This window comes from Penaeus monodon, chromosome 3 (genome assembly GCF_015228065.2).
Source record: "Penaeus monodon isolate SGIC_2016 chromosome 3, NSTDA_Pmon_1, whole genome shotgun sequence".
In the NCBI taxonomy this organism is placed as follows: domain Eukaryota; kingdom Metazoa; phylum Arthropoda; class Malacostraca; order Decapoda; family Penaeidae; genus Penaeus; species Penaeus monodon.
Window position 1 is genome coordinate 3338140 of NC_051388.1, and position 7500 is coordinate 3345639.

Sequence of the window (7500 nt, forward strand, 5' to 3'; positions counted from 1 at the left end):
TATATATATATATATATATATATATATATATATATATATATATATATATATATATATATATACACACACACACACACATGCGCATGTATATGTATCTATTTTATTCTCTTTTATTCAATCTCATTCACTTATTTATTCATTAGAGATTCTATACAACCTCATACTCTCGATGACAGCCGAAGCTACAACGAATATCATTTTATAAGATTTTAGAGAGCAGACTTACGCCGAAAACAACTGCGTTATCTTGCATGTATGACTCAATTGATGCCGATGATAATTGATGGTTACGTCTGTACGGTTGCATAATTAAGAGCAATTATGAATGGAAGGTTGAGCGTTTGTAATATAGAGGGCGGCGAGACGGACAGTGGAAACCAGCGCGTGGAGGGATCGCCATCAAATTCTCAAGAGTTATGAATAAAACTTTTGCGTTGTAAATTCGTAATTAAAGAGAGAAAAAGGCGAGAGAGGGAGAGGGTGGTAGAGAGAGTGAGAGAGAGAGAGAGAGAGAGAGAGAGAGAGAGAAGAGAGAGAGAATGCAAGAGAGAGAGAGGGAGAAAAAGATACAGACAGAAAGAGAAACGAGGAGAAAACGTAAGAGAGAGAAAGAAAAAAAAGAAAAGAAAAAAAAAACATGAATAATTATCTCCTCCCTTGCACTATACCCTCCTTCAGAACAACAATAACGATAGCTTAACGATCATATATATCCCCAGAACAGCGTAGCCAAAATTCAAAGAGAGATGATTGAGTTATAAAGATTACTCCCCCAAAACGCGCTTTGCATTATATATAACAAAAAACTAGCCCATTACGCGAACCAACCGTAAGGAATATATATAAAAAAACGTACACATTTATCGCCGGATTCATATATCACTAATAAATAGATTACGATTCCCTGACGTCGACTGAAGTGACGTTCCAGCGAATGGTCTTTTCTTTTTCTTTTTTAATCTATTTATCTATTTATCTAAATCTTTATTTTATATTTTTTTCTTAGCTCTTGAATGCCGTCGGTTAATAATGTAATATCGTTCGTCGATCTATAAGATGGATCCAATATTTAACAGAATTATCGCGCGGGGAAACTATTGCTTGGAATTGTGTTTGTACCCGCGGTCTCTGTTTCTTTTTTTTTTCTTTCTTTCTCTCTTTCTGCTTCTATGATATATGTTTTTTTTTTTGTCTTAGTTTTATCTTATTGCTTATTTTGCCTTTTAATATTTATATTTTCTTTTTTTTATCCTCGCCGTCTCGCTGATACTTATTCATTTCATCTCATTTTCTCCCATTTTCTAAGCTCATTTAGCATCTTTCTCCAAAATGTATATTCTCCTCTCATTTCTCTTCCACTTTCACCCTGCACGTAATTCCTCCCCCCTTCTATCTATCTATCTATCTATTTTATCTATCTGCCTACATCTTCCTACATCTCTCTCCCTCTCCCTCCCTCCCTCCCTCACCCTCTCCTCCCTGCCTCTTTCTCCTTTCCCTCCATCCCTCCCTCCCTCCCTCCCTCCCTCCCTCCCTCCCTCCCTCCCCACCCCGCTCTCTCTCTGTCTCTCTCTCTCTCTATTATCCTCTTCCCTTCACCCTTTTGCCCATTATCACCCCCTCCCCCTCCCCCCATTCGCCCTCTAGCACCGGAGCGTGAGTCCATGAATATAATATTCATGGTACGGCAATGACGAAGTGGCTTACTGTTTCACGTCCCTCAAATGGAGTTAAATGGGTTTCTCACTAGCGCTCCCGTCTCTCTCTCTCTCTCTCTCATTTTCTCGCTTTCTCTCTCTTTCGTTTTCTCGCTTTCTCTCTCTTTCGTTTTCTCGCTTTCTCTCTCGTTTCGGTTTCTCGGTTTCTCTCGTTTTCGTTTTTTCGCCTTCTCTCGTTTTCGTTTTCTCGGTTTCTCTCCTCTCTCTCTCTCTCTCTCTCTCTCTCTCCTCTCTCTCTCTCTCTCTCTCTCTCTCTCTCTCTCTCTCTCTCTCTCGCATCTAAGCTTTAACAGTATATGCATGTATGTGTGTAAACATGGGTATCTGTGCGTATGTAAGTTACTGTATGTACGCCTCCGTGTATGCGCGGAAACATATACGCCACCATTTCACCCGTCTCTTTCAGTATTTACATTCTCCCTGCTTTTATCCTACTTAATTATCATCACTTTCTTTTTTTTAATGTATATTCTCCCCCTTTCTCTTTCTCCTTCCTGCCCAAAACGACCTCTTAAATATCCAAAAATCTACAACCCCGCGCTCTCTGAATTAGCCGCAAGCCTCTGCAGGTCGGCGGCCGTTGTTGTAACTTTGCACAGGGATCATTAGATATATCTTTGTTATAGCTGGTGATTTTGTTGCTTAGACTGCTAGTTGGGGGCCTGGGCGGGAGATTAAAAAAAAAAGCGGAATGTGTATATGTTATATTTATTATTATGCACATAGCACATATTATTATGCACCTATGTGTATAAGTTATTTGTATGTTTATTATTATGCTCGTAGGGAGGGGGAGGGAGAGTAAGGTGAAAGTATGTATTTTCGTAATTCTTTATTTTTTTAAATATTTTTTATTTTATTTATTTATTTTTTTTTAATAAGACATATTTGGTAATGTAAATTTAGATTATTCTTGTCACTGAATGAACTGTCAAATGTAAAATCAACGTGTTAAATGGATATCAACATCTCGATTGCATATTTAAAAATTCGTCTCAAATATTATCGTTTCTCGTAAAATATTACTTGAAATAGCTGAATTGGCAACATTTTGACTTTGCACTTACTGGTAAATTTTGAATTTCGCGGAAGAATTAAAAAAAAAAAATTAGGTGTGAAATTTTCGCGACGAAGATATTTGAATATTATTATGTATAATTGTATTTATTATTATTTCATTATAGACAATATATCTTCGTTTGATATTAAGGCGGAAGTTGTAAAAAAAAATGGTATTTACTTATTAAAAAAAAAGGAAAAAAAAGAAAAGAATAATTGATCGTCAATTTTTCTCTCCCGAAAAAAGTTATAAATAAAATATAAACGAATGAATAAACGAGAGAATAGGATACGGCTAAAAAAAAACAAAATCCTGTCGCGCGAACGGGATCGGATATCGCATCAAAGAATCAAACCCCGCACTACTGATGGCTAAGGGATCGCCAAATGGGATCTCGGTGTTGGTACTGGTCCTGTGGGAATCGTAAACCCTCCCCCCCCCTCCCTCCTCCCTCCTGTCCCCTCCCCTCCCTCCTTTCTCCCTCCTTCCCTCTTCCCTGCCTTCTCCCTCTCTCCATTTGTGCCCTCTCCCCTTCTCCCTCTCCCTCTTCCCTCTCCCCTCTCCCTTCTCCCCTCTGTCCCTTCTCCCTCCCTCCCCCTCCCCCTCTCCCTCCCTCCCCCTCTCCCTCCCTCCTACCGATCAAATTACCTAGAGATAGGACAGTTGTCGAGAAATTTTACCGATATCGGCTTCTCTAAAGCTCGTGGATGTGTGGATTCGTGGATTCTTTCAATTTTTTTCTTCTTCTTCTTCTTTTTCCTTTTCTTTTTCTCGTCTGCGTAAGATCGGAGATTTTTGTCTCCCTGGCTGTCGTTCTGTTTTCTCTCTCTCTCTCTCTCTTCCCTTGCTGTGTGTGTCATTACTGTGTTGTTCTTTGTCGTTTTCTTTGTGGTCTATCTGTCTGTCTCTATTTCTCTCTCTCTCTCCTCTCTCTCTCTCTCTCTCTCTCTTTCTCCTCCCCCTCCCTCCTCCTCCTCCTCCTCCCCCCCTCCCTCCTCCCCCCCCTCCCCCCCTCTTATCTCACACACACGTCAGATCGCCATCGCCTTCAATATCGGCGATAATAAACGTTATCGGCAGCATCATCGGTCTCATCCTCTGCGATTTATCTGTCCGATAGCGAGGATTATCCGCCGTCTAGCGCATATATAGCAGAGGGGGTTTTCCGCTAGCCGCCGCCCCCCCCCTCCCCCGCCTTTACCTGGGAATCTGGGAATTGTATCTGGGTCGTGGGAATGCGTTAATTAAATGCAGTATCGAGATAAGGTAAGGGAGAAGGGGTGGGGGGTGGTGTTGTCTGTCTGTTATGAGCGGGTGTTGATAGCGAGAAATTGATAAAGGCGAAATCGAGAAGGTGCTGGATTTGCTACGTAGCGGATAAGCGCTGGAGAATTGAGCGCTAAGTTCGGTCGGTGTGGATATAATGTCGTTAATTTTTTGAGACAAGAATCTGTTATTTACTGTCTTTTATGTGAATGAAATTAAATATCAATTCACATATGTTCACATGATTAATAATGATAATATTAATAGCTAAAGCGAATATCGGTCAATATTTTTCTAAAACAGCTTCGATATACGATATTAATTTTATCGTCATTATTTCGATAAATATGATTTTAATCCAGTTCTCACTCACATATATAGATGATATGTTCTTTCAATAATTAGAATGGTGATAATGATAATAATCATAAAAATAACAATAATAAAGATGATAATAATAATAAAGATAATAATAATAATATTAATGATAGTAATGATAAAGATAATAATAATAATAATAATAATAATAATAATAATAATAATAATAATAATAATAATAATAATAATAATAATAATAATAATAACAACAATAATAATAATAATAATAATAATAATAACCATAACAGCAACATCAACAACTACAATAATAATAATAACATCCGCAAATTAGCGGCTATCAACGAACACCAGTCAAATATCCACCTTTTGACACCCACAACGCCAACCACCTTTCAACCAAATTCTCCGCCACGCTTCCCGCAGCCAAGACGGGTCAACCAGCAACCTCAGTCTCTCTGTGACCTCCTTACGGCGCAACCCCCTCCCCCCCTTCTCCCCTCTCCTCCTCCCCCTCCACCCATACACTACATCTCACCCCTCTTCTTCCTCTTCTTCTTCTTCTTCTTCTTCTTCTTTTTTCTTCTTCTTCTTCTTCCTTCTCCTCCTCCTCCTCCTCCTCCTCCTCCTCCCCCCCTCCTCCTCCTCCCCCCTCCTCCTCCTCCTCCTTCCTCCTCCTCCTCCTCCTCCTCCTCCTCACTCCTACCTCCTCCTCCTCCTTCCTCGCCTCGTCCTCGTCTCGTCCTCGTCCTCCTCCTCCTCCTCCTCCTCCTCCTCCTCCTTCCTCCTCCTCCTCTTCTCCCTCCACCTCCCTTCCTCCTCCTCCTCCTTCCTCCTCCTTCCTCCTCCTCCTCCTCCTCCTCCTCCTCCCTTCCTCCTCCTCCTCCCCCTCCTCCTCCCCCCCCTCCGGAAACACTGACCGGTCTCCGTGGTGGATTTTACAACCTATAGGAATTTGACATTAAGGACTAGAAAATCACAGTTTGGTCTCAGATCCTTCTCGCGATGCTCGGTGGGGAGAGGGGGAGGAGGGGGGAGAAAGAGGGAGGATGGGGGGGAGGGGGGAGGATGGGGGGAGAAGGAGGTTGAGGGGGAGGGGTGGAGGAAAGGGAGGGTGTTCTTCTCCACGGTCGGAATGGGGAAAGCGATTTTTTATGTGCGTGTGTGTAGGTGTACGTGTGTGTGTGTGTGTGTTTGTGTGGCGAGCGGGGGGAGTGTGTTGTGTGTGTGTGTTATTATTATTATTTTTTTTTTATCTGTTTTTTTTTTTGTTTCTCATTTTTTTCCTTTGGCTCCTCTTCCTCTTCCTCTTCTTTCTCCTTCTCTATCTGTTCCTCCTCCTCCTCCTTTACCTCCTCCTCTTCTGTATTCATCTTCCTCTATATGTTCCTTCTCCCCTGCCTCCTACTCCTCCTCCTCCTCCTCCTCCTCCTCCTCCTCCTCCTCCTCCTCTTCCTCTTCCTCTTCCTCTTCCTCCTCTTCCCACATTCTCTTATCACACGTATCTCTTCCATCAGTGTTTCTCACCTGTCCGTCATTCGTACCTTGGCGGGGGGGGGGGGGGTAGAGAGGGGGGGAGGGTCGCTGTGAAAGAAGGAGGATGAAGTTTATGATTTTCTGTTTACGTTTTTTTTTCGTGAATAATTGTTATTTCATGCATATCTTAATTTTGCTTCGTTCTTCATTTGTCTTTTATTTGTACAATCTTTCTTGTTTTTTTTTTCTTTTTTCTTTCTCTTTCTCTTTCTCTCTGTCTATGTCTCTCTCGCGCCGATCTCTCTCTCTCTCTCTCTCGGTCTCTCTTTCTCTGTCTCTCTCTCCTCTCTCTCTCTCTCTCTCTCTCCTCTCTCTCTCTCTCTCTCTCTCTCTCTCTCTCCTCCCTCCCCCCCTCTCTCTCTCTCTCCTCCCTTTCTTCCCTCTCTCTCTCTCTCCCTCCCTCCTCCCCCCTCCCCCTTTCCCCCCCCCCAGTCTCAGCCGCCCGCCCCGTCAGATAGCGATCTTAATTACGAAACGGCGGAACTCGCTACCGGTAATTGAAGATGAGGTGGATAATGAAAAATCGATAAAAGGTGTGCGCAGAGGGGGAAAGGGGAAAATACAGCGGCGGCAACGGCGCGAGGGAGCGATTAATTTGTGCCGAGTCATGGCGCGTGTGTTTGGGAGTGGGGGGTATGGGGGTGGGGGGTAGGAGGGAGGGAGGGATGGGGGGAGGGTGGAGGAGGGAGAGAGGGATGGGGGGAGGTGGAGGAGGGAGGGAGGGATGGGGGGTGGGAGGGAGGGAGGGATGGGTGGGTGTGGGGAGGGATGGTGGTGGAGGTGGAAGGAGAGGGATGATGGGGGAGGTCAGAGGAGGGAGGTGAGGGTGTTGTGGTGTGTGCTACATGTCGTTACTTCATACATTATCGTCAAGAATATTAATGTCTCCTATTCCTTATTCTCTTATTCTCTCTGCTTTTTTTTTTCTTTTTTTTTAAGCATCTATACTTTCAAATGATGATAGCCCCACAAAAAAATTATAAATGCACATTTTTTCAGTTATTTTATCATTATTTTTATTATTATTATTATTATTATTATTACTATTATTATTATTATTATTATCATTATCATTATTATTTTCAAACAATGGCCTTATCGTTTTATGCATCTTTAATATTCGAAATCAAAAGATTTAAAAAAAAAAATCAAAAGAAAACTGCATATCATTCATCATTTGATATTCGAAATTCCTGAAAAAAAAAAAAAAAAAAAAAAAAAAAAAAAAAAAAACGTGCGCGTCAACATTTTTATGTTCGAAATTCGGGGAAAATCTAAAAATAAAAAAAGTTGATCATTCACCATTTTATTATAGAACATATCCAACTTATATAAAAATGATAGAATAAAAAAATCAGGGAAAATATTTATGATCTAGATCGGCCACCCAATTTATCTATATAAAAAAAAAGATAAAAATCTAAAAAAATATATATATATTTATTATCCGGATCGACCATACAGCTTGCATATAGGAAAAAAAAAAAAAATAAAAGCTTGAATATAATACTAACAATTAAAAAAAAAACATGAAAATAAAAAAATGAAGGAAAATATATATTATCAGATCTAACCATCTCTACT

At 41.1% G+C, this 7500-nt stretch overlaps 1 protein-coding gene across 2 annotated transcripts in view; it reads left to right on the forward strand.

Annotated features, from left to right (window-relative positions):
• LOC119590604 (homeobox protein orthopedia-like) overlaps positions 1-7500 on the forward strand; it is a 49491-nt gene that overhangs the window by 4829 nt on the left and 37162 nt on the right. The gene's annotated exons all lie outside the window — the stretch shown is intronic.